This window comes from Platalea leucorodia (assembly GCF_965183815.1).
Source record: "Platalea leucorodia genome assembly, chromosome: 3".
Lineage (NCBI taxonomy): Eukaryota > Metazoa > Chordata > Aves > Pelecaniformes > Threskiornithidae > Platalea > Platalea leucorodia.
In genome coordinates, this window is record NC_138825.1 from 86,726,699 (window position 1) to 86,754,666 (window position 27,968).

The 27,968-nt window shown below is 44.2% G+C and overlaps 1 protein-coding gene across 1 annotated transcript in view; it reads left to right on the forward strand.

The window, feature by feature from the left end:
- The window catches only part of BACH2 (BTB domain and CNC homolog 2), a 146,643-nt gene that overhangs the window by 38,036 nt on the left and 80,639 nt on the right, over window positions 1-27,968 (forward strand). The window contains exons 2-3 of the mRNA XM_082306348.1: window positions 4,939-5,047; window positions 24,617-24,768. The gene's annotated coding sequence lies outside the window, so the exon portion shown is untranslated. The remainder of the gene's footprint in view (window positions 1-4,938; window positions 5,048-24,616; window positions 24,769-27,968) is intronic.

Consider the following 27,968-nt stretch of genomic DNA (forward strand, 5'->3'; position numbering starts at 1 on the left):
AAATCAGATGGATTTATTTAACAAAACTGGCTATGAGAAGCTGGGGAAGAAGAAAGTCCTATTTCAATGAATTACATGCTTCTGTGCTAATGCTATATGTAATGCTGGTATTGATCGCTACGCACCATACAATAGATGTAATGCTAAGAAAGTAATGAAAAATATGTTAGTGTATACGGTTAGAAAAAATGATACAGCAAAGGAGAGGGATGACCATGTGCATGTGTGTGAGTACGTGCGTGTCGGGGGGGCAGGCAGTTCCGGGTCTGCCTCCTGAGGGGTCCTTGCGCTTCCTTTTTGATGGAGCAGCAAAGGGGGAACACAGATGCTGGCTTTCAAGTGATTAAGCTCTTCGTAGGGCCACCAAGTTTCTGCTGCTTGAAAGGGCTGGAAGCGCAAGGTGTGCTCCAGAGAGGCACAGACAAAATATCTGATGCCTTTTTCTCACTGTTTCATGCTTACAGAGACATTGCTTCCCGTTGCTCCCTCTCCTGCACTGGGGAGGGAGAGTCAGGAAGGGACCAGTTTCTTTAGGGCCTGGGCTTTGCTGAGCAAAGCTTGCTGTGCAAAGCTGGTGCAGGTTGAGATCCTTTCAGTTCAAGGCAATTTGAGCATCTCAGTCCCATCTTAAGGTTTAAGAACTGGAACCATTTTTGAGGCACCCCCCCAAGGAAAAAGCTGCAAGGTTTCCCCCCACCCCCAAATGCTCGCAGGAGGTCCTGCCAGACTGTCCAGATAAGCTCCTTCCCTGTTTGCTGGTGGGCGGCAGACCTCAGTGTAACAGATATGATGCGGTGACCTTTTCAGTGACGTGAAGACGGGCGTAGAGCAGAGACAGGAAAATTGCCCACGGTGTAGTTAGTCACTGGTGCCACTTGCCTTGGGAGCCGAGAGGCCCTCTTAAACCCCAGCAGCTATGAAGCATTTGGGTTAGCATCCTGTCCTCACTGGTTGGAATAGTGGTGCCCAGGGAATAAGAAAGCTGCAGCCCTCCTTTTTTAAAAATTTCTAGCCAGGGGAGTTTCACACAGTCTGCATTCCATGCAGGCAGGGGCTACCAAGTGCATATTCAGTGTATATATTCAATATATATATTTGCCTCTTTGGTTACATGTGTGCATCATCAAGAGAGCAGGACAGCTTCATATATTCCCTTTTCCTTTCAAAATCCTGGTGAGGGCTTGCTGGTGCAAATGTCATCTTTATGGCTTTCTTCTAATGCCCTGCAAATAGCAGCAGGAGGGAGTGCAGCTGCGGGATCGGCCAAGACTGCCATCCTCCTCATGCCGACACCTGAAGGGCAGAGCAGAGAGGTGTGATGCAGGGAGGCCACAGGAGATCCTCGGTCTGCTTTTTCCCGATGTTGAACCTTCCTGTGCTGGCCCAGCATTGGTTAGAGCAAGCACAAGCTCACACAAGGGACTTGGCAAGAAAGGCCCTTCTGCTTGTGGGTGCTTTCTTCACACTTGCAAGTTGGATCCATCAGGAAAAAACTTGTCACAAGTAAATAGATACCTGTGCTCAAAAAAAAAGAGCCCAGAAAACCCCAAGTCCCACTTTTTTCCTAATAGTACTCTTCACTGGCTTAGTGGGGATGTTTTGGGCTTTTTCCATCCGAAAGAACAAACTCTCGGAGTTTTAAGTCCCTTTGTTTCCTTCTATACAGCAAAGAAGTAAAAATGCACAGGAGAGATTATATTTGGGCAGCTGAGAAAACTTACAGTAAAACTTAAGATTTTATTAGTTTTCCTCCAAGGTGGAGGAAAGTTAGTGTTACCTTCTGGGTAGTTACACAACTGAAGTTTTTTACTTAATAGTTGAATTGTCTTTATTTCAACCTCATTGACTCTTGGAGTGAACCCAGTGAAATAATGCATTTCATGTGATGCACTGAAAATATTTATAAATTTTTGTTACTTTGGGGGAGGGAGGTAGGAGTTGCCACTTGAGTGCTCTTCTAAACGTACAGCAATCTAAGTTAATTAAGCATGGATGATATCATTCCAGTCAGCAGCACAATGTCCATCCTGACTGTAACGACATAAATGTCCTTTGCCTCCATTAGACCTATCAGACAGTAATATATGTCATTTGTCAGAGTGACTTCTCAGATGATGAAGAAATTCTGCATAGGGTGTGTGAGGCGTGAGCAAGTGAAGAGGCCGTATGAAGTTTCATCCCCCTTTAATGTTTTGCATGAGCTCTTTTTGGTTGATGTTACGTGTTTTGAGTTTTGTAGAGAAATTACATGGATCACTCTTGCACCAATGGAGGCATGGGGCACGTGGATCGGTTCTGAAAAGATACAACATTGCCTCTCTTCAGGACCTAAGAACCACTCAAAGCATCTCTTCTTTGTACAAGCATTAGGGGAAAAAAAAAGAAAATTAATTCCTTGTATTGCCAAGTTAATTTCATGAATGAATTTCCTCTGCATTCTTGTGCAGTGTGTGCTCTGAGAGGTGGGGGAGCTTAGGGAGTGATATTGGAGCACTGGAAGTCCAGGTCGCTGGTGCACAACATAAAGCAGTGGATTTTAAGTGCTCCTCATGAAGCCCACTTGGCAGCGCTGAGAGGGCTCGTTTTGCAGTACTGTGCTTTGCTGCCCTGGATTGTCACTAGTGTTTCGATTTCTGCCTGGCGTCAGGCCCAGCCTGACCTCCTTCCTTCTCTCCTGTGCTGGCAGTCATCCTGTCATGACCATCAACAAGGCTGGAGGTAAAACCAACTGACCGCTTGGTTTGGTTGCTGGACGACAGTCCCTAGCTTACATGGGTGTCTGTGCAGAAGTGCAGAGCAACTTAAACCTCAGAAGACAAGAAAAACAAAGGTAACTTGAAGTTGTTGACACCTTGACCAAATGGATGCCTTGGTTATCTCCTGCTGGTTTGGTTCTTTCCATCCTTGGCCTTGTTTCTTTACCATGATGTAGTCCAATGTGGGGCTAACGTTTTAAGTTAGCATCACCACCAAAACTGCTCATTTCAGCTGAGACCACCTTTGTGTCCATTGCTGATTCCAGGGTGTAAACTGGAAAGATTATTTATCCTGCCCTGAAGAAGAAGAGGAGGAGTTAAAATTTAAGAGCTGCCGTGGGCACGAGTGCTGACTAACATTTACTATCTTGAGTACACGGAAATCAATTTGGGCCTTGTCTGATGAATGCTGCTGGTTTTTTTTCCCATATAAAGCTATACAGAAGAATTGAGAAATAAATGCGTTCGCTTAAGATAACATTGTGTGACAGCTGAGAACAATTAAAACTCTTACTTGCAGCTATATTTTTTTTCCTTCCTTTCTACAGTAGGAGGGTGGTGTCTGCAGCTCCGAGTAGTTGATACAGGTTATTTGTCCCTGGTCTGATCTTATCTAGAACAAGTATCATGGAAGGTTATTTATTCTACAGCCTTTTCTCCTCGTTTTGCACAACACACAGATCTTGGTAGATGGGAAAGGATATTTTTTTTTTTTACTAGAGTCTTTTTGGCAATAAACACACGCCTAACTGTAAGAGAAAAAACTTTCACAACCGAGCTTGTTTTGTGAAGCCCAAACATTTGTGAAGCTTACAAACCCTCAAACTTTGCATAATGTGCCCATCCCTGGTCTCAAACATGAGGTGGCAGAAGAGGGAAGTGTTACTTTTTTTAACCAACAACTTATGACTGTGTCAACACATGACAATTTGTCAAAGCTTGCTGTAGCGGTGCTGTAAATTAATTTTTAGCATCAGTTGTGAGTGGTAAACACTTTGTGCGGTGTGAACAGCTCTTAGTACAGTGTGAGTTGTCAGCAGCTTGTGAGCTACCCTGAAAGAAAAAAAGAAGCGAAGGAGGGAAGGATAAAAGCTCGTTTACTAGTACACAATGGATCTGAGTCTGCAAAAATTTGATATGTGGTGGTATTTTTTTTCTCCTCCATACCAATCAGCTCAACCTTGAAAATTTGGGTTTTCCATTAATAATAATCACCTGCAAAGTTGGGAAGTCACAGCTCTCCATCCCGTGCACCAAGTAGTGCCTGATAGCAAACAGATTTCTCAGGCTCGTGGCTAGATGAAGTAGAGCCCTCTCCTTACTCTTGGGTTTTGCCTTTGCTTGCTTGCTTTAAAAGCAGAATGCGTCCTGCAAATGTGAGCATGCTCCTTTGTTGAGAAATCTCACATACATGACATAAAATGCCTGGAAAAAAAAAATAAGATGGCAGCCCAAAGAGAAATGATGGGGGCTGAGTGCTCTCTCTTCCTCGCCTGTCCCCTTGCTGTTTCTCCTTGCCTATCCCAGCTGCTGTGGTGGAGCTGGCAGTGCTGGTTCATACAAGAGGAGTTGATGTGATGGAAGAAAATTATTTGGTATGAGAAGCCAGGGAATATGTATTGTAGAAAACAACTTTTCAGATACAAACCTATTTTAACCTGTCACTTTAGCAGAACAAGCAGTAATAACCTCCCAACCTAACAATGACTGTTAAGTTGAACATTAATTTGCTCGGTCGTTGAATTGCTAACATGTCTACAACTTACAAGTGAACACCCACTCAAGAGAGAGAAAAAAGAAGTTGGTGCCTGGAATTCCTGGCCTTGCTGAAATCACCTACATTTTTTGGCGCTAACACCAGTATTTCGTCTTGCGTTTCCTGCAAATGTTTTAAGTAGAACTAGATGAGAAAAACAGCTGCACGTGTTTGTTCGCTGCTTTGATACACTCGGCATGGGGCTTTTTTCTCAAGCACAGTCGCTCTCAGCTTCAGCACCTTAGGTAGGCTTTGACTGCGCCTTGGAGCTTGTTCTTGTAAGCAGGCAGCACACGTGAAGCTTGGCATGAGAACTTTGTCGAGTCCTACTAAAGCTAGTTGTAACCTGGTTATGGTTTTAAAAAGAAAGATGACTTTATTTGCGTATTTGCTCACAAAGAATTTTGGTTTTATTTCCTTTTCTAGATATAACTGTAGGTGCTGCTTGTATGAAAGAGCTGAGCCACGCCATCCAGTAAACTGTCTAGAGCAGCACTTGGCTTGCTTGGAAATCACTTCCAGGACTGTGTTGTAAGTAAGTATTTTTGCAAAAGCAACATCAAATGGTTTCTTCAGTTATGGGGCATTTTTTAGATGTTTTGCTTGTTCCTTATAATGTCATAGTTTTACTCTAACATCCTGCAGACGGTAGCAATGCATGTGGGAACACGGGCACACGGGCACTCCCATGTCTGAAGCATAGAGCTAAAGCCCTTCAAAGGCTCTTTGCTGACTTGCTCTAAAACTCCCCGGAACAGTACCTGAACACTTCTGAGAACAGGCAGCTACATATAAGCCTAGAAGGAAATTTGGCAAAATACATATTGATCTGTTTTGCCATTGGCTCTATGGCAAACGTGTTTTTTGAGTGGTCATCCCTGCCTGCATTTTCAAACTTCAGCATTTTAGCTATGCCAGTGTGGCCCTGCTAGGGCAAATGCTTTCTGGAGATATTCCAGGGGCATAGGCTGTGATCTGCCTAACTCAATTTGAAATATTCCATGGATATCTGCCCTAACTGATGGGAAAAGGGCACTGGTTTGTCTCTTCTGACATGCTGTCGGTATGGCTAGGGAACCTCAGTAGGCTGTGAACAGTGGTGAATTTGGTCAGCTGCATCTGTCTCAGTGATGAGTACGTGTCGATGAAAAAGGCCCCATTTCAAGTTAAAAGCCAATTGCATTGAGTATGGCATTGAGAGCATATTTGCACTTAAAGTAAATAACATCGTCCTAGAAAACTTCAGGATGTACACCAAGAAAACCTCATCATGCCATTTATACAGTTGCTTTCGAAAGCATAATCCATTTGGGGATGTTTGTGACCTGAAATTTTATAACTATTTTATTTCTTTTTATATTGCCTTCATTTTTCTGCTGCTGCTGATGCAGGTTATGAGAAGTATGGTATGAGAAGTATTTATGACTTAAGTGCATTTCCCTTGAATGGGCCTCCGATAATACAGTTGCTTCAGAGAGCAGGGGTGGGAGAGTTAGTGACCTAGGGCTCAAATCACTTAAAGTTAAGCACATTATACCGGCTACTCGCACTGCTCAGCATCTTGCAAAATATTCCCTACAGGTTACATTTGCTGTACATAAACTAGTTTTTTAAAAAAATACGTATTTGCTAATGCCAAGACTGAGTGCTTTAAATCCAGTGGTAAAGCGGTTGAGTCAGTCTTTTGGAATAGGTTTCTTGTTTGTGGATTTTTGTTCTGTCTGGTCGACTGACACAGCTGGGTCATTCGCTGGGTGAGGTTGTGCCAGACAAAAATCCTTGCCTCAGCTCTGCCATGAGTTACCTGCCCGATGCACTGACTGCCATTTCATCCTTGCTCTGCGCCCACCAGACCCGTGGGGTGCTCAGCCCAATTCCGCATGGGTGAATGTGAATGAGATGAAAAAAGGACCTGGTTATTGTCAGTGGTGGGACACCTCAGCTGTGGCAAGTGGGCAGAGAAAGAGTGAGGGAATTGCTTGGGGAAAATTAGGACTTAGAAAATTCTAAGTCTTAAGAAAATTAAAATTTCTAATTAGAAAATTTAGCACAAGATGAAACGTTTGTTTTCAGCATCCTGCCTGTAAATGGTCTGTCTGCTTCTGGAATTTAAGTCCTGAGCCAAGCCACTGTTGCTTTCAGCGCGGGAGGCAAGAGGCTGGCACCTCTGGGGTGGACAAGTGCTTCTGCTCCCTTCCTGCACGGGGCTGCAGCACTTGGCAACAAGACGCCCTGCTGCAACCCAGCCCTGGGCTGGCACCCTTGTGGAGTTGCCCGTAAGCCTTGCGGCTGTTTCAAGGGGAAGTTTTTGCTCTGTTGCCGTTAGTGCTGGATTTTCATTCATTTTATGTCATGGTGTTTGAATCACTGCAGCACCAGGAGCTGGAGCTGTGCGTTTATTTCACTTACCCTGAGGTAGTTGCTACTTGTTTGGTAGAGCAGGTTTGTACCTGGTGTCGCGGGGCGCACACTACTGCGACAGTCTCAGTTATACCAGTTCCTTGAAGGATTCAGTATTCCAGCATGGCTTTCTGCCTCACGTCCTTCCAATTTAACTGTATTAGTCTGTTTAATGGTGCCAGAAGGCCACATATTGGCTCTCCGTGAAGCCTCAAACAGTAGATGCATACTTTTAAATAGTTAAGTAAATGTTAATTATGATTCACGAATAGTTTTTCCCCAACTATTAAGTAATATCAAACACTGATTTTTTCAATCAGTAATTGTTTTTCCAGCTGCCGAGTGGGACCAAGTACTCAATATTTTTAGAGGGTTATTTTTGCAGCTGCTCGGCTGCTTTAAGCATAAAAGTCTTATGTTATTTTGTAGGGCTTGACAGCCTTGAATGCACATCGAGCACAAGTTACTGAAAGCCTGTGGTGGAAGTGGGATGATGACAATCTTCTGGTGCACCTTGGTTAGCTGTGGATAGTTTGGACCGCATCCAGATAAGCTGAAAATAGCATATTGGGCACTTTTGAAAGTTTGTGGTTTTGCAGCTTTTTCTCACAAAAATCTGAAGTCTCTTTCTTTCTCACTGTACTAGTTATTACACAGGTGGAAATTAGCTATTTTTTCCCTCTCAAGATCTTGAAACTTTCTGTAAGGGATTCAGCCAGTGTGAATTATTTCATGAAATAACAGTTTGACTTGTTGGACCTCTTTGCAAATAGTATAATACCACAGAATCTTGTCATAGAAATACATGTTATGTGCCTTTCACTGAAAGATCTTAAGATGGTTTCAAATATCAATTAAACCATACATCATGATGATAAAGGAAGAGATACTGTTCTCACCCATCAGGAAGACTACCCTGGCTGTGAGTACATTGCTCACATTTGCCCAGTGATTCATTAGCCAAGCCAGTAAAACAATCTAGGAAGTCTGATGCAGTGGCTTACTGGTAGCTTTTTTTCAGCCGATTGCTCATTTTGACATGATGCATAACAGCATCAGAGCATTTACTTAGGAACTTACCTTTTTTTTGTGCATCTCCTTTCTCTGGTTTTCCCACCAGATCTGCTCTGCTGCCTCATAATGCTGCTGTTTGCAGAAGCAGTTGCTGTAATTCTTTGAAGCTGCGAATAAGACATCTCCTTCTAAATATCACTGATGTGTTTTGATGAAGCCATAGTTGTGACCACAGGGTGCTCAAAGGACACTTAAGAGTGAGAGCTAGAGAGAGGCTGATGTTGGTAGGGCAGAAGACCAAATAGTGAAGGTTAAATTATGTTTAATGTTCAGTTGTGTTGGTTGTTTAAGCCAAAACGAAAAAGAAGCAGAATAAAAAGCTTCTGCAAAGCAGAAGTGTGAGTGAAATGAAACGTAGTGGCTAGACAAATTAAAAAAACACATTCATGAAAAAACCCACCAAACTTAAATTTCAAAGCCCCGGTAGAAGAGGTGATCTGTCGGCCACCCAGCTTGGACTGGGCGCCCAACTGGAACTCATGGTCTGGGTTCAGTTCCCCGCCTCAGTCACAGGTTTCCTGTGCGTTCTCAGGCAACCTCCTTCATCTGCCCCATGACCAACTTCCTCATTTGTGCAGCAGCCATCGTCCTCCTCCCTTCCATCGTGAGGGTGAAGCCTACTGATGCTACTGAAAGACATGGATATTGCGGTGGGGACAGCCAGTGCAGGGACTGGAGCGAGAGGGATGGGCTTCCTCACAGGGGATAATCTCCCATGCTGCTTGTAATTTCAGTGTTCAAGAGTAGAGGAAATTATTTGCAGATCTAGAAAGGGTTGGGTTTTTTTCTTTCCAAGTCTTTCAGGCCTGTTTCTCGTGGAGTTTGGCTGCCCCGGTGCAGCGGCAGGCATTTGGAGTATTCCCTGTCTCTCGCCTTTCTCCTCACAGTCTGTCTCCTCATGACTTGGAGTCATTCCTGTCTGCTCGACCCACACAAACCCAATGGGATCATAAACGCAGCTTCTGTCATCTCCCGAGTTATGCAGAGATCTCTTGACATTTAAATGCGCTTGTGTGTTAGAAAGAAACTGAAGAATGCTTGAGTCTGGTCAGGACATGGCCCTAGCAGTCAAGGAAGGTGGTATGAGGGAGCGAGCCGTCACCTTCCCAGCCTCCTGGCAAGGTGTGCGCTGGCACAGTGTTGCTGAACCTGCTGAGGGTGTCCAGATAGCCCGGCACCACAGTTGGCCTTCAGGCCCTCTGCTTCTCCACTCAGCCCCTGATAGGCAAATATTCATTTAAGAGATTTTGATATGAATTCACCTGATACCGATGCTAATTCTGAGTAAGGAGTCAGAAATGACAAGTCACATGCCTTTTGATGTGTCCTTTTATCTCCTGTGAGTTGGTAGTTAAACTTTTCTCACCCCTTAGAGGATTTATTTTTCTCTGGGAGGAGGGTGTGGAGCCCCATACACTCTTTTTCTCCTCCAAACATTAGTAATGCTCTTCTCCAGCCACTGACGAGATCTTGAAAGTGCAGACAGGTTCATATTCAGACCAGAGCCACGTTTTGTTTTCTATTTGATTCTGCTACAACAGCTCTTGCTGTTTCCTGTCCTCCCACCTTCTTACTGCCTTCCCTTTTTTTGGCCTTGATTTCACAAACTTTCCTTTGACCTGACCCTCGACTTTCTCCGAGCTGCCAGCCTTAATAAGAGATCCTCCTCTTTGGGACCTGCATAGTCCTCCCATCCCTGCTGTATTTCAGCCCTCCTCCCATGGCCACAGAAACACTTCTGCAGCCTTGCTTTGAGATCCACAGTCACCTGGACCTCTCTCTGCCACCGATTCTCCCTATGCTGACCCTTCTGTGAGAATTTTCCTCTCCGTCGTGACTTGTGTCTGGTAGGATACAGAAGTGGCACAAGGTGCTCTTCCCTCCCAGGTCCTCCCTCCCCTACTTGTTCCTTACTCCTGAATGGCAGCCAGCCTTTGTCTTGGGCAGGTTGGCTTGTCTTCAGTAAATCTCACATCAAGTTACTTTCCTGTTTATTTTTCCCCACCACTTCACTGCACCCAGCTTTCTCTCTCTCCTCATTCACGACATGGTTTGGTTTGGTTTGGTTTGGTTTGGTTCTGGTTTCTCATTCAGACCCCAGCTGATGGCAGCACACAGCAGCCTAAATTCTGAGCCTGGGTGCTGAACAAGGGTCATACTACAGGTCCGCCAGCCCTGCCTCTGACCACGGCCAGGAGTGGACATCCGTGGACAGTGCCTGAGAAGGCAGCAGGCAGGTGGGGGTAGTTCCGGGCACTGGGGGATGCGCTGGAAAGGCTGTGTTTTAGAGCCCTCCAGAGACAGAGGGTGCATAAGCCTTGGTAGACCTGGGAGCAGCCCCGTTGATTTTGTTCTAGTTAATCCCGTTTTGGATTAATAAAGAGCCTGCTTCTTGCTTGGAGAGGCACAATGTGGCTCCAGGTTGGCTGCTGCGTCTAACCCAAACCTCTAAGTATGAGGGTTCTCAGTTACAGCAAAAGCAATGTCTCACTCCTTCTGAGGCTGGTTAGCTCGGAGTCACCTGTCATGAGAAAACACAGCTGGTTTGAGATGTGGTGCTGCTGATACTGGGTGTCCCTTCTCCACCTGCCATGCTTATCCCTTTTCCCAACTGGTAAACCTGGGAATTTGATCTGCTTACAGCTCCAAGGGGCTGCTGCCTGAAAATATGGCAACCGCTTAGTTGTCCGTTGCTGTTTCAACCCCACACCCAAGCTACAAGTAACGAGTTATTGAACTAATTTAGCTTTATACCAAAGAAGTGATTTTCGTCCTGCAAATCAGGAAGCCAGCTATTTAACATTGTGTAATTGACTTTAGCTCTAAGATTCAATATACTTACCTAAGATTACAGTTCAATAAAATCTGATTGCGCCAAGAGCAACAGGAATTGTAGAAACACCCAGGGATTGTTTTCTGCCTTTCCTGTGGACAAGCTACATTGGATGTCTTCTGGTCCTTATGGTTTGGATTATGCTGCTGCTTGACCTGCACATTGGCAGGAACACCTTGAGGTGGCACCGTTTGGTGCCGGGAGGTGAAGCCAAGTGGCTGAAATGATGGGTAGCCTTCTTCAGTCAGTTTTACATGGGTGACTCTCTCATTTCAGCATGCCCTGCTGGTGTCGGGCTGGGGGAACGGGAAGTAAGCTGTGTCTGGTTTCATTATGATGGTGATGATAATAGGATCCACAAGGTATATGAGATTAAAAGCCCTATAACATTGCAGGCCAAATCATGCACAGAGAACAAAACCTGAAATCAGTTCAGTGCCTAAACATCCTTTTGTCTTGCCTCACCCAGTGTAGAAATAAATACGGGAAAACAAATATTTATTCAGAATTTCCTCTCACTATTTACCAAGTAGGAAGCTGTGTTAAGCCCATTTCTACATAGAAACATTTGCTGGCCATTGTGCATTGGCTTTTATAGCTGTGTGCTGTAATTGTGGAGAGCCTTTTTGCCCAAGTATTCATTAATGAGTTTTTCATCAGCCACTCTGAACAAATGGGAAAGCATTAGATTTAATTTTTCGTTTGCAGAGCTTCAGGGAGAAGTACAGACTTTTTCAGCGGGATAAGGACACTGGCACAGGTAATGAGTAATTCGGGCTGACGGCTGAACAGACAGTGTGGTAAGTGTCCTTGACACACACTGGGACACAAACTTTGTTATTCTTTTTTCCTAGAGATAGGTCCCAAACCACAACCCTTGATCCAAATGTGAGCTTATGTCATTAGGAGTGCTCACCTACCACCATGCTTATTTTCTCCATTATTTCTTCCAAGTATTAATTATCCTGTTGCAAGCAGGAAAGGAAAAGTATACTTTCAGACCAAACTAATAGATTTGGCTGGTTCTGGTACACTGACTTCATAAGCAATAAAATATATAACATTGCCTGGTTACAGTACTTGCTGTACTAATCGTTCTCTGTGCAACTGCCTATTTTTTATATAGTTTTAAACAAATGCCAGGACTACAGAGAATAATAAAACAAGGTAATCAAGGCAGAACAGGCAGGTTTTATGGTATGAGTCAAAAACAAAACACAAAAACCCTCCAAAAGCCATGAGAATCGGAAAGAGAGGCTCTTTCAGGTGGCAAAGTGAAGCTATAATTACTAGGTGCAGAGAACATTTTTCTTACAGAAATGAGCGGTGAGAGTGGATCGTGCCGGACATCCCTGAAGCTGGGATAGCCACAGTTTAGGAGCAGAGAAGGGAGCTTGCTAAGAAAATCATTCTTTGTTCTGGTTATGGAGTTGACTTTGATTCTGGCCTAATGCATGCTGGTTCTTACTACTGCTTTGAGTGATGGTTAACTGGGATGGTGACAAAACTGATATTAACTTCTATTTTCAGATGGCATGAAACTGAAGAAGAAATTCATGTAGTGCCCAAGTCTTCTGTTTGAGTTGAGCCGTTAGGGAGAACTAGACAGACATGTAAAGTATAGTCTTTCCTATTCTAGTTACCTTTCTTTATGAAATGGTGAACTCTGTTTTGCTTTGTTCCCCACGCCTTGATCTTTTTCATCGTGACATTCAGGAGCGGGTGCAAAATGAACTAAAAAGCAGCCATGGCAGATACAGTTCAAATTTTGCCCGCTTTGTTTGCATCAAAAAACTAACGTACATTTGTACGCGACCCGCTGGCATGCAGTACCAGATGGGAAATGGTTTGGTAGTATTGGCAGTGCTCTCATGAAGCCAAATATGATTCTTCTGCTTGCTGGCTTGAGAGTGCAAAGTGCTTTTAATTCCCATTCAATTTTTCGCTGTTTCCTCTGTCTTAGTATTGCCACCCTTGTACCTTGGAATAATAAAACTTGAAAGAGTTTATAAACGTCGCAGTCAAAAGCATGTGTTATCCTAGGTCAGGCAGATAAAATCAGTGCTAACTAAGAGCAGTCTCTTCTCAAATCTGGCCAAAATAGTGTGTCTCCTCACATTTTGGGAGTGTGTCTGTCTGTTTCTCTCTAAAGTAGCTGAAGTAAGTAGAAGTGTAGATATGAGATTCCCCAAATAATGTTGTAAGGTTGATGAAACTCATTGGATTCTGTGCTGAGTATAGCTAAAGCTATATGCTTCTGGATATCGTTTCTAAATCACAACTGAGATTGCATCTTGTTTAGTATTGTCATAGGTTTGTTTCATAAACGTAGCTCTGCAGTCATTTCTTATTTCAAAAGAGCTGTGTAAATTTCTTGCATTAAGATGTTTTGTCATTGAAAAGTAAGACTTTTATCTAAATCTGCTTTGACCCATTTGAAGGAGACGGAGTACAATATTTTACAGATGCTTCTAAGTATTAGCTTCATGTCCAGCCACCTACACAGTTACAGAAATAAAATCTAATGTAATCTCCAGCCAGTAAATAACTTTCTTTTCCCTTTTTATGCCATTTGTTCCATCATTCCTTCTCCTCCACAGCTTTGGATTCAGTCTGTCTTGTTCTAAAATCTACCATTGTATTATTCTCCTTACGTGGTGTTTATATGGGTCTTCCTCCACCTTCTCCAAAGTATATTGAGGTTCTCCTCTCTCCATGCCTTGTTTTGGAGAATTAGTAGCATGCTGTGTAATGCATGAGTTACTAATACAAGCTGAGAGCTGTGCCGCTGGCAGCGCTGCTGGTGTACTCCAGCTGCTGGAGGGTGCTCAGTCTGCAGCACCAGGCTGGAGTTGCTGCCAGGCAAAACACAATTGGGCATCACATCAGCTCCACAGTACGGGCGGTTTCAGTCTACCGACAAAGCCTACTATAGATACAGCCATTAATTTCTCACCCATCCAGGGACATACTTCTAATAAGACCGTGTATCCGCTGTTAAATGTTTCAAATACTGTCCCCTTAATCTGTAAATTATCGGTCCATTTAACAGGGCTCTGTATTCAGTCCCAGCCTTGACACCTGGGTGATACCCATTGAGCCTGGTGCTCCTGCCCCAGTCATCTCCTCTCTGTTTTCATGCTAATGGAGTAGCCTAATCCTCTTTCTGTTACAGTCCCACACCTGTTTCTCCCTTTGGTTTCTTTTTTTTGTTGTTGTTCTCATGATTTTGCTATTCCAGGGCAGGTTCCCTGGCAGAAGACCCACAGTACAGCTGTCTAGCATCACCCTTACCCTGGTAGTAGCAACCACCCTGTTTTGTGTCACCTTTTCTTCAGAAAACACTAGAGGCAGTTGCAGGCTCACTTGATCTTTCCCTGTTTAGAAGATGTGAAAATAATTAATGAATCGTTCTGGGGAGGTGTGACCTGAGGGATGCAGACGTGTGGGAGTGCATGTTTGTTGAAAGCATCAGAAGGGGAATCACTCCGTTATCCGAGTATCAGTGTTGAAAGGTGGGAAATCAGCATGCTCTGAAGCTTCATTGAAACTTGACTCTTCTTGCATCTTTCTAGAAGATACTTAATTTTAGAAAAGCACAGGAAGAGCGGAGAACAGAAGCTCTTAAATTCCCAGGGTTTCCTTTGGAGGAAGAGGTCCCGCAGCAGAAGGAGAGAATTCTTCTAATAATCTTTGCAGCATTTAATCCCAAGTAAATGAAATAAAATCAGTGCTTCCACTGAGAGTTGGCAGCGTATTCTTTCCGTAACAAGACCTGCTTTTGGTTTCTTTGTAGTACAGTCTGATTCAAACTGTACTGAGCTGACTGAGGAGAACGAAATCTGTTTTTGACAGATGTTTCCCGTGATCTGGCGAATACAAACACTCCTGCAAGATGACAGGCGGCTTGTTTACATAGGAAATATATTTTTTTAAATAAAAAAAAAACAACAAAAAACACACAAACACAAAGCAACATTCGGATCAGTCATTCTGATCAAGGCAGTGTCAATTATTAGGCTGTAAGGGGAACTGATGACTCAACTTAGGCACAGCGCTGCGGCGGTCCCCGATTTTCGGTTTCATAACAGATTCTTTTCAGGAATGCTTTTCATTCATACCCGACGTTTAAGCGTGTCTCTGGGAGTGTGTGTTATTTTGTGATCGGTATGCGAGAGACCAGCATCAGCCTGCGACGAGTGGTTGTGCAGAATTTGGGAGATGTCCCCGTGCCTCGGTGGGACGCCAGGCGCCCGGTGGGAGAGGCGTTCTCTGACCCATCGCATCGCCCGCCCGGACCATACCCGCACATCACCAGCGTTGTCAGTCACCACGTTAAATTTATAGATAAGCTCGAGTCAATAAAATTGAAAAGCACTTTGATTCAGAAAGCGAAATGTTTTGATCAGATCCCGTGCTTAGTAATTCCAGCAAGCGCGCTTGTTAAAACAGGTGAGTCAGAAATGGAAATGCAAAGCATTTCTCTGAACGGTGGCCGGAAATTAGCTCTGAAAACTGAAACAAAGCCCAGACCGCAGTTTTATCTATTTGCTTAATAATTTTAGATCTGCGAAAATCCCTTTGTCTTTGGGAGACATTTTGATTCCTCTCTTGTAGTACCAGTGTGATGCTTAGGCTGGATGATCAGTCATGTCAGGACTGTCTGACGTGTCTTAATTTTTTGGTTTAAAAAAATTAGTTCCCTGTAAGTGACTTCATTGCCTATGGTGCTGCCTGATTCTGTCACAGCATGTGGTAGAAGTTAGTGGAAGTATTAGGCAGGACGGGATGTTGCAATATTTGAGGTCGTGTAATAACTGAGGAAGAAATCCAGGGGAACGGGGTGGAGTCAGCTGCTCATTGCCCAATGCATAGCTTATATACATATGGTACACAGGGCTATGTGACTGCTCCGACACCAAACACTCATTGATTTGGGGCTGGCTGCTCCCCAGCTTAGCATGGAGAGGTGGCGGTGGTGACAGCCACTCGGTTTGTAGCCCTCTGTCCATGGAGAGAGAGCAGAGGGGGGTCATCAGAGTTTTGATGTTAGTAGAGGTGGTCTTGCTGCAAAAAAATTAAAAATCAGCGTATTGGGTGATAGATAGCAGCGTTCTGGTCCTCATCCTGCACCCAAGATGTTACTACTTTCGTCTCTACTGACATCTAGGTACTTGCTGCTCATCCTTGAGAGTGAGTCTGGATGCTTTGGACTTGCTGCACGGCCTTGGACAACATAGGGACTGTCTTCCTGGCAGCTGTTGCGTGGTCTGAGGCTCACAAATGTAAATCACAGTGGAGGAGGACAAAGCAATATATGTGTTTAAGGGACTTGCAATTCCCATGGCAAGGCTGGTGAAGTAGTGCTCATTTCAAAGAGAAGACGGTCTGGGTGATTTTTCTTAATTACTGTTTACCTAAATAAATAAATAATGCATATTCATGGCTTTAACTAAAGTAACTCATGTTGAAATGTTTACCTCTCCCGAGGATAATTATTAAGGGTGGGGTGGGGGGGTGCAGCAATTAATAATAAAACATTTAGACGAGATTACAGAACGTTCTGATTGGAATAGTAAACATTATGCTAGAAATAAAAGCAAATACATGGAGCTGTCTTGAATTTAAAAAAAAAAAAATGACTATGCTCTCCAAAGAAACACACTGAACAGAAGCAATTCAGGTGAAGGCGTGCAGTTCCTGGTCTTGGAGCTCTTCAATATCACACAGAGGTTCCTTCAGCATAAAGTTAGATTTGATGGTAAGTTCTCCATCAATTCCAGTCCAGAAAAAAATGACACAAATATTGGCATCCACACAGATCAGCGTAGCAGCTGTAATACCCATCAGCATCGCTTTGAGGCTGGTGCGCGTTGATTCTCAAACTGAGTGACGGAGAGTGTTTCAGCTGTTTATATCACTAGTAAACAAAACCTTCATTTGTGTTGTGAGCCTTCCCCCCTCAGCCCCCTCCCATTTCATACAGTCCTTTGAATGAAATTCTTTGCTCAGCTGAGAGTTTGAAATTTGGACCCATCCTTTCATGTCTTTTGGCTACGGTTCTTTATCTGGTTAATCAGCTCAAAGAGAGCCAGTGATGTGTTCAAAGATTTCTGTGACAGCTGCATACCATTAGGCTTGAATGATTTAAAAAAAACCCATAATTGTAGTTTAGCACAGTAAATAAAGATTGGTCTTTTGGTTTAACATACAGTAGCAAGAGGACTGAGCTTTGGACAAAAGAGAGCTGCTGCTTAACCCTGTGCAGACAAAGCTTGTGGGTATGGTGGAGCTGGTCTGCTTTGTAGCCTTAACCTGCATCCAGTTTTTCTGGACCAGCAGAGGAGTGTGATCGAGCAATGGGATGTAGCTGCCTTTTTGCACTGGGTTGGAGACGAAAAGGAGTGTAGAAGATGGGCAGAAAGTAGTTAGGGGCACCAAGGCAGCCTGAGGGGTCCACAGCCTGCCACTGCTCCCTCCTCAAGCTTGGTGCCACCTCGGAGCTCCTGATGCAGATGGTGTGGGCTCTCCTTGCTCACCAAGGTGTCCTCAGCCAGCCTTAGAGGAGCAAGCTGCTGTCCTCTCTGGGCCATTCTCTAACTTGGGTGTCTTTTGGGGATGAAGGCTTCCAGACCTCCTCCTCTAGTCCCAATCGGTCCCTTCTAAGGTAGCATCAGAAGCAGCATCACCTAGCGCGCCCGGCGTGCTTCTGGCACGTGTCTCCTGGATACCCTCTCATCTAGAAACCGAAAAGCGGCTTTTCTTTGACTGGAAGTGCGGTCAGACTATTAGATGCAGTAGAGTCTTTGCTCATGTCTGTTGTTAGTGGAAGTCCCTGGCTGTGCTCTGAAACAGAGCAAGATGTCGAGGAACGAGTGCTGGCGAATGGGCTACCTGGTTCCCAGCAGAGGTGGTGCCCGGATTACTGTAGTCCTTGTGAGGCAGCTCCGCAGCAGCTGCTGGCTGATGAATTTCCTCGACCACATTTTGTTTTTCTGCTTCGGTGGGTCAGCCTTTTCCTGACCGAACTGACTGCTGTGCAGAATCCATGAGTGGCATCTGTACCCCAGAAGATATGGGTGCTAGTGGTGGGACTAGGTGTCCTGTTGGTCCATCTTCCCTGTAGCAGATGGGGTGGTTTTATAAGCATGGTGCGTTTTCCCCATTGAAGAAATCTTTCTGGGTTTGCCTCAGAAAGACTTCTGTGGAGCAGAAATATCCATCTCCACCTTTTTTTTATGAGGGTTTCTGGGAGTTTCAGCCACACAGCTCGTGGTGAAGCCAGCAGCAGCGAGGCAGCCAGAGCCTCACGCGGTGTTTTGCAGGTTGAGAAGGTGCTGCGCACGCAGAGTGCACAGCAGAGTAAACCTGATCTCAGCTCGCAACTAATTATCTGTGTATAAAAATTCCCCTACTCTCCGTTTTGCCGTTAGAGGCTCGCTGGTGAGATTTATGACTCTGGCTAAAATGAAGTACCATTTCCTTTTTCTCAGCATTACTGTGTGTGGCCTCTCTGGCTTTTCTTGTTAAACAGGCTTGAGTTCACCCAACAGGGAACGTATTTTTGAAGCCCTTTCCCATCACGATTCTGCCTTTCTCTTTTTCTGTTTGTTACAAGTGAAGATAACCCACAAAACATTTTCAGGTCTCACAACTTTCCCCTCCTTGGTGTAGGTGTAAGAAGGAGAAGCAGCCCCTTCACGTGAGAAGCAGCATTGTCCGGCTCTCAGTCCCACCACAGCTTGCACAGGCTCGTGGTAGACCATCAGCATGGGTGGGAATGAGACAAATGGGTCCTGCTCTGCACGCCATGGCTCTTCTTGCTTCTTTCTGCCGAAGCAGATGGAGATTACCTCTGCAGGAGAGGGGGAGCAGCGTTTGGCCTTTGCTTGGTGGAGTTGGTGACCCAAGGGGGAGGTGGGTTCCTGGAGGAATTGAGCTCAATAGGTTGAGCTAGATGACTCTCGGCTTTTGGCTTTTTGTAGCACCTCTCCATTCACTTGGAGCAGCCACTGCTGTAGCTCGAAACCTGGGCTCCCTCTGCTTCATAGTTTGATGCTCAACTGTTGCGTTCAGCATTTGTATGAGCTGAAGGATAACTCTTTCACTTCATGCTAGAGCGTGGGGGACCAGCTGTACAGCTCGGAGAAAGGCTTTATTTCTCCTGCCCTCGTGTTGCGCACATATGTCCTCATTTCACAGGCTGATGAAAATGAGACCACGGACTGAACTTTCTGAACTGGAAAATGCATCACTGACTTCACCCTGATCTGAAATCACCTGAAAATTACTTTGTCTGATGTTGTAAGACAGTAGGGTTTTTTTCTGAGTACAGAGTAAAAAAGGGAGCAATGTTGAGCTGCTGCCATCTCTCCCAGTCACAGTTAGACGTAGTTATTTTTGTATTAGAGCTTGGAGGAAAACCGGTAGAGACGCCAGATAAACCTTCCCAAAAAAACCATTTGTGTTAATACTTAAATATTGTTCATCTTTTGCAGCATTTACGTATCTGTTTCCCACATGCTGAACCTTATGGGGAGTTTTTGTGGTTGACTGTGGCCCGTTCTTTCATTCTGTATTTTAACTGTTTTCTTGATTTGCATTTTTTAAAAGAAATCTGCAGTAAAAGTCTGACTGTGATAATCGTTTAACGCGGGAACATCCTTTCGGCAGGGCTGGCCTGCATTCTCGCAGTTCACATGCATTGGGGCAGGAGTCCCGGAGCATAAACCCAGTGAGCTGCGTCATTTCGCGCCACCCTGGGAAGCATCCTTACCGGAGAGACCCAGTGCTGGCTAGCCCAGTGTCTTCTTCCGAGATGCCAGGCTCGGGGACAGCAATTCGTCCTCATCACTGAACCGTCTTATTTTCTCCTGTTTGCATGTGTATTAACCCAAATGTCTAGTCCTTAAGGAGAAATACACCAGATATCTGAATTTTCATCAGATCTGACATAAAGTATTAGGCTGTGACTTTTGCTGTGTATTGGTTTTACTGCGTCGGGAATAAATGTTCATCTTGTGTCATTTGGTAATGTTGTGTGGGGGTCTTTCTCACAGCATGTATTAACATTCCTTTTACACCTAGCTGTTCTTTCATGAGTCATACCACTAAGATAAAATATTTTCAACGGTGGCTTTATTTTAAGTCAAGTATATTCCAACGATAAAGTCATTCAGATTTTAACATAAAAAGATTTACAAGTTCCTGTGGTGATGCTCTTGAACTGCAGTCTCCCGCCTCTCCTAGCCCAGCCTGGTTGATGTGTCACAGAGTTAACTGCAACCAGAGGACAGGAGGGGGTGGAAAATTCCCCCCACGCACATCCCCTAGCTCCTCTGAGGGTTTTCCGTTTAAGCCTAGTTGGTGCTGTTAAGTGTAGCTGGGGAAAATCCAGTTTGCAGACCTTGGAGCGCTTCCCTGGCCAGCACAGGGCAGCAGCAGCTGCCTTCCCCTTCAGTCAGTCAGCGGCGGTTATCTTGCTGCTTCTCCTGATGACTTCAGTTGTGGTTTCTAGCCAGACTGATTCCTCACGTGGTTTTGCCATTATCTGAGCGAGCAGCTCAATCTCATCTCCGCTGACTGTTGATAGAGCTCTCCCAGATAGGGACACGCCGCAGAGCTGGTCCTCGTGGTCCTGGGTGGGTGCCTCCCTGCTTCTGGTCCACACTTCCTTGCTTGTGGTGGTCTTGGGCGTCCCACCTCTGGGCACCAGGGAAGAAGCTGCTGTGCCCTTTGGACTCCTGGTTTTGGCTGCCCCTGGCCAAACGGTGCACGTGAGCACAAGCAGGAGTGATGGATGAGCATGTTCCTTCTCTTTGGAAGAATGGAGCAGGTTATTAGGAGGAAATTAAATGCACTGATAGTGAAGCCAGGCTGTGCATCTTTTCTGACATAGGTATCGATATCATCTTGGGTTTAATTTACAGATTTCAGGGAGAGATCCTGCACTAGATGTCAGGAGCGTTGCAAATACCTTCTCAGCCTCAGGCAATCCTTCAAGCAGTTGTAAGCTACAGATGTTCCAATGAAGCTGTTTCAGCCAGAAAGAAATATTCTTCAGCTTCACTCAAAAACACACAAAACATAAAGAAAACACGTTTGCTAATCTGTGATGGTATTGCATGTAACAGCCTGGGATCCTTGACTTCACTGGGACGAATTTCTGCACGTTTGTGTAAGAAGCCAAGTGATGGGTTGCTTCAGAAAACACCAGCTCTATTTGCACATCCGTGCTCACTTCTTCCTGCTTGCTGGTGCGCAGCCTTCCTTAGATATTTTTTTTCTCCTGTCCGTGTCTGTGAGAAGCTCACCAACTTGTCTTGTCATGTGGGTTCATTTTACTTAGCCCTAATTTTACACGGCCGTTGTGAACATCAGTGCGTTTGCTAACCCAACTGTGTATTTGTTGCTCACCTCCCTCATTATCGGCCCAACTTCTCTGGTTTTCTGGAGCATGATTACACATTTTGCTGTGTTTGAAACATCTTTCATGCTAACCGGAGTAATACCCAGGTACATTTATCACGCTCTTCTCAAGTCATCTTTCTTGGTTTGTTCATTGCAAACTGAAGAACTTATCAGTTCTCCTCCTCTTAAGCATCAAAGCTCTCATTATTTTACATTAACAACAAAACCTCTCTTTGAAACACTCTGTATAACAGAAATCCAAGCTGGAAGGTGTTTTCTTGAAATAAATACTTTTTTAGCTTCGTGTTTCCTTCTGCCAGTTGTGGTGTCTGGTGCGTCTTCCTTCACGTTTACATTCTTCAGTGCTAACTTGAGCTGCCAAGCAGTACTGGAAGCCCTTCAGAAAGGGGAAAAAAGGGTAACCTGGTTCAAAAATGTACAAGAGGTTGTTAAACAATGTACGTTTTTTTAAAAAAAAAAAGCTTACAATGTCTTGTTTGAAGTATTGTTACTTTTGTAGCTTTCTATGCAGCTGTGAAGGCAGATGCTTCTTTTTAAAATAAAGTTTCCTTGCCCCCCCCACGACTCCAGAAGCTGGGTCTTCAAGTTGATGTTGAACAATGATTTGGTGGCCTCTCGTGATCCTATACCTCATTGCCCATGTGTGCAGGTCTGTGCTGAGAGCCGAGACCTTGATGTGAGCAAGCCTTGGAGTGGAGAGTGCCTCTTCCCCTGCCTAGGACCCAGCTCTTCCCATCCTATAAACCTGGCCAGTCAGCGTGTTAAAGTGCTGAAACTGCTCTTCAGCAGATGCACCATTGGCTCTTCATTTCGTATAAGCTCAGTTTTCATGTATTCCTTGTAAGTTTACAGCTGTAGCAACAGTTTTGCTTTTAATAATTCGCCTGTTTCAGAAAGAAAATTCTTTTATCAAATGGAAAGCATGAAGAAGCCCTCGTGTTGAGCGTAGGCGTGGGGTTAGATTTCATTCTACCCTAAGCTGACCCCTGGGCAGAGAGATTCCTGCTTTCATGTTTTAGATCATGTGTAAAACCTGATGCTGGCTGGATCATCCCGCGTAGGGCAAGAATATCTAGGGAACATGGGGAGAGATACAGAGTGAGACATTTGCAGAAGGGGATGAAATGTTTGGGATGCAGCCTCAAGCTTTCTACAGCAGTGAACATCAATCACACCTTCTCAGAAAAGCATGGCACTGAAAGTCTTCCCCCCCCGCCCTGTTTTTTTCTTCTTTCCCTGTTCCCCACTTCTGTTTATTCTCCTTTCCTTCTGATATGCTGTGGCAAGTGAAATTTTAGCTCAGAAAACTAACTTGTCCTTGAAAAAACAGAGCCTTCCCTGGTTTTATTCCTTTGGCCATTGAGTAAGCAACAGTTATTTTTGTTCTACCAGTGATTTATGACTGAACAGATTTGGAGTTTATATTTTTAGTTTTATAGGCAATTTAGATAATGTATATTTGCAGCCATAAATATTTGATCCTCTTACAGTCTGTCGATGAACATTATGTCCAGTTGGAGAAAATTTTATAAACTGAAGAGAGACAAGCCTTGTGTTCTAGCATAATGTCACGATTCTTTTCAAGTACCCGTATAGATAATCCTTAAAGGTAGCAGTATTTTGAGCATCTGTTGGTAAATCATCTAGGAGGGTGCCATCCAGAAGAAATAACCTGCTTTTCGTAAGTGATCTAGATCTCTACAAGGCTTGGAGTAAAATGCTGTAGCTCAGAAAGAATTGGCCTTTTTTCACCAGGAACCGCATACTTATAAAAAACAACCACCAAACCTCTTTCATTTGCACTGCTTTGTGTTAATTTTTGACTTTTTAATGGAGTCAGTAGACATTTCTTGAGAAAACAGAAGTTTTTACTGAAGGGGTCATTTTGCAAGTTTCAGAAAAATAATAGTTTTTTAAAAAAATCTAAACTTTTGGGTTTTATTTTCCTTCCCCTCGCCTCCCCCTTTATCTAGTTTGTGGTAATTCTGCAGACACAGCCCTTGCAGTGATCCTGGGAAGATAGATACATGCCACTGCTTGTACTGCTGCTGTCCCCTTCTGTTCAAAAGAAAATCATCTTCCTTTCCACTCCCAATTGCCAACTTTATTCAAGTAAATAGTAGTTAAGCATTTGAATGTTTTTTCCAAGGAAACAGTAAAGTGTTGGGCACCAGCAACTTGAAAACTTCAACTTGGAAATCCCTGTGACTTAAAACTAATTACTTCTCCTTCCACAAGTATTTCCTTCCCACCCTCCTGCTTAACCACTTCAGAGCGTGACCGCTTCCTTGGTAGATGGGGGAAGCCTTTTCGGAGTCAGCTGGGACTGGGCGTTGGGTCGGATCTTGGCTGTGTGCGAATACTGGGACTCGGGTGCTGGGGAGTTCACCCCCTCTTCCAGCCCCCCAGCCCCTGCTCTCAGCAGCCCTCCCTGTCCCAAAGTGCCTCTCCTCCAGGGACAGAGCTCCAAGCCTCTTGCACGGTGGTGGAAGCACGATGAATTTGCTGTGGGCACACAAACATTTTAGTGCCTCTCCAATTTTCTTTTCACATGGACTGGCATGACAGGTAGCTTTGCTTTAGGGTGGACAGAGGAGCATGACACTGGGGAACACCGAAATAGGCTGATGGTGTTTCTTCTCTGAAGCTCCCCAGAATAAAGTGAAAACAAAGGCACAAATTTGATGTTCCTGACTTAAATTCCTTGATAAAATCAAGGCGAAGTTTTGACAAAAGCCAGTATTAATTGTAAAGTGTGTTGGATCATTTTGCTAGTTTTGTTGGAACACCTTTCTGGTATGATGCGCAGATTCATAGAACCACAGAATGGTTTGGGTTGGAATGGACATTTAAAGCTCGTCTAGTCCAACCCCCCTGCCATGGGCAGGGACACCTTCCACTAGACCAGGTTGCTCAAAGCCCCATCCAACCGGGCCTTGAACACTTCCAGGGATGGGGCATCCACAGCTTCTCTGGGCAACCTGTTCCAGTGCCTCACCACCCTCATTGTAAAGAATTTCCTAGTATGTGTGCATAAGCATGCACATACCTGCCGTGTGATCTGGTAGAATAATCACAGAAGCGTTAGTTTATCTGTTCTGTAATTCTTCTCAGGGACCTCATATCTCTGGGTGCTATAAGAATGCAAGAAAAACATAGTCTTTGTTGTAAGGTGTCTACAGCTTTCGGTAAGAGGAGGCATGTAATGGGCATAATGTAATTGTCGTGTTTGACATAAAGACCTTCTATGTTTAAAAAAAAAGGCCCCAAACTGGTTTTAGAATTAGAAGGAAAAAAAAAAAAAAGAGGGGTTTTGTGATGATTCAGTGCTTGAATTTTTTAATGCCTGCCTTTATTTTATTTTAGGTTGCTATCGACTGAGTTGCCAGAACATTGCCCTACAAAGCTTTGGAGGGCCACTTCTTAATGGATTGCTGCAGCCTCTTAATTTCTCCATTGATCCTGTTCCCTGCATCGTGAGAACATTTTAGCCAGCACAGAACCTAGAAAAGTTACATGTAAGTCATGATTCAAATTCCTTTTATTTAAAGAAAAAAAAAGGTCTTGGGGAGGCAAGGTGGAGGCAGTAAACATCATACTTTAGAAAAATACTGTAAAAGCTGTAATTCAACAGCAAACATTAGGTGGTGAATAAATTGTTATTGAAGTACTTACTTGCTTTTTTAACCTAAATGGTGATTGTCATTTTGAAGGCTTTTCTAAATGTTCTGCTACCATAGTAAACTGTAGCAAGAAGTACTTAAAATAGCTTCTCTTCACCCCATCCCCCTAATTATGCTTCGTTTTTCTCCACAACTGGGTAAGCGCGTGTACACTTACCTCAGTGTGCTGTGCCGAAGCTGCACGTGCTCCGCGCGAGTTTGGAGGTCGTCCCTTGCTCAGCAGGACTGCAGGCATCTCTGTATTTTTCCCATCATAAAACCCATATCCTCCTCCTTTGGGGTTTCCAGAGTACTTCCCTCGGAGGAGCCCTGGCGCTGCTTCTCCTTTCAGCCTGCTGCCCTGAAAGGCTCTTTAAGCATCAGTAGTATCTTCATTGCCACCTCCAGCTCCGTCCAGATGGAGTTAGCTGCTCCACCTGGCTGTACGAGGGTGGAGAAAGCCGTGCACAGGTCTGCTAGGGACAAAAGGGCTTGGCGGAGCTGCAGACCCCTTCCTATCATCTCCTCAGTCTGGGTAGTAGTCTCTGGTGCATGTTGTATGCTTTGATTTTTCCTCCCAAGACGGGGAGCAGCTGTGGTGCTGTGCACCCATTTCCTCCCCCATCATGGCTCAGTCCTTCTCTGAAACCTTGCATAGCATCAGCCTGGCATGGAATCAGTGGGCTATTCTAAAAGGGAAAAATTGGTTTGACCCTTTTTAACTTGTCAGTGGTTCTAACCCTAATTCTGGGATGGATCTGCAGGTGGAAGAAGCCTCTGGACCTCTGCATGGATGGCACCGGTGTGGTGGTCTGTCTGTGCTGTCCAGAGAGTGGGACACCCCAGAGCTGCCAAGTTTGGGAAAAGGCTTGAGCACAACTTTATTGCATTAATTTTTTAAATAAAACCAAATCTCATTGTGGTTAGGAGGTTTTTATCTTTCAGATGGTGGGATAGAGCAGCTTGGCAAAAGTCCGCCTGAGCCAGAGATAATACAAAACTGTGGTTCACAGTGTGGCGCTGTGCGTGTTCCTGCCCTCGGTCGTTCACTGCAGTACCAAATTCACACGACACAGTTTAATGATTAATCAGGACAGGGCAATGAAGCTGACCGCAGCACTCATTGCTGGTCAGTTTTTCTTGAATGCTTACTACCACCATTTTTAATCTTAGGAACTGATTTGTAATGTTACTTCTAAAGAAATAGGAGTATTTTGGAACTGAAGGGTTTATATTAAAAATATACCTTCATTTGAGGTACTTTATTTGCGTATGTGACACTAAAAGTATTATTTAAAACAAGAAAAGTGTATTGCAAAAGGAGGACAGGGTTTTTTAATGCATATGGAAATTCAGTTTTTAAAGAGAGGAGAAAATTTTTTCTGGTGTGATGAATATCAGCAAGAAATAATAGTGATGAAGTAGTAGGCAGTGGAGAAAGGCTGGGTAGTAAGAGAATTCGCTGTCAAAGAGGCCTTACAAGGTGTTGGTTTGATTTTGTTTTCCGAAAAAGGCAGAGCATTGCTATTTCGTTGTGGACTTGGCAATATATGGTACAATTATTAATCAAACCCTGATAGCAGGAATCATCTGACTACAGAAGAATTTTGGATCTGGCTTTAAACTTGTTTCTAGTGCTTGTCTTAGGGGAAGAAAACTTGAAAATACGAGTAATAACAGCTAGGCAGGCAGAAACAACTTGTTGTTCATTAGTCCTACTTAGTGCCATTCCCATGAGGTTTGGAAGCCTTATTTGCAATTTTTTGCAGGCTTTTCTCATGATGTGTGAAAAGCCTATCATTAGGCATCTTGCAAATTCACTATTAAAAACTCTTTCAGAGGAACTAACTTTAAAAATGGCATCCTTCTTAGCAGATGTGAAAAGGCAGCCAGAAACTGAATGGACATAAATGGAAAAAAAGCCCTCTCATTCCAGGAAGTGTATACAAAGTTTTGTCCTGCTGCTTCTTGTCCTGCAGACAATCAGAAGTCCCTGTTTCCATCAGTAAAATCATGTCCGAGGACCAAATAAACTTTAGTACCAGTGTAAGGATAAAGGAGCTGTCATCAAATACGTGCTTTCCTTTTTTTTTTTTTTTTTTTTTTTTTTTTTTTTTTTTTTTTTAACTGTGGTGCTTGAGATATGCCAAACTTTTAAAACATGATCTGTGCTCTGACTCCTGGAAAACACGTGTCGCCTTGCAGGTTGTTGGCCGGGGTTGTGCCCCTCGTGCATGCAGATGTGTGCCAGCAGAGGTAGATGCAAGGGCAAGCTGCCAGTCGCTGACTTAATTCTTCAGTGTTTCCTACTGTCTGGCTTTTTTTGATAACAAACCCTGCTTGTAACAATTACCTTGTTATAGCAATTCCCATAGGAAGAAGCGAACTTTCCTTTGTTAATTAGCCCTGTTGGAAAGAGCAGTTGCACAAGGTTGACCCAGCTGTAACAACCGTATTCTTGCTTTTCCCAGAGTGCAGTGTATTTAGTAAACAAGTATACCTTCCCCCTCCTTCCATGTATTATTTAGTTTTTATAATACTACTAGGATGCTGATTGATGTGATCTCCATAAAAATAATACGTATTGATGTTTGAATTCAAAGCAGAAGGTTTCTTTTCCAACCTTAACGATTCAATGATTCTATGATTCCTTGTTCTGATGGAGCAGATTGCAAAACCCTGCTATAGTGCATGTGTCAAGATAAAAAAAACATTTATCCAGGTCCTCTGGGAATTAATCATGGGCAGGTTAGACCGTGTATGTTATAATGAGGGAGTAGAGGAGTTAGGGAGAAGCTGTGCTCTTTGCCGAGCGGCTCGCAGTTCATTATCCCGAACGATCGCTAATGGCAGCGTACGAATGGGGCTGTGCTGGAGCGCTGGGGATGTGGCCGTGCCTTGGAGCAGATGCTGGAGCAGGGCTGCTGGCATCCCAGCGGAGACGGGCAGTGATTCCTAGCAATTTCCACTCTCTGCTCACGTTTCTCACTTTGGTTTACACCTGTGTCTTTTCTTTTAAAAGAGGCAAAAATAACATCCTAATCAATGGCATTCTG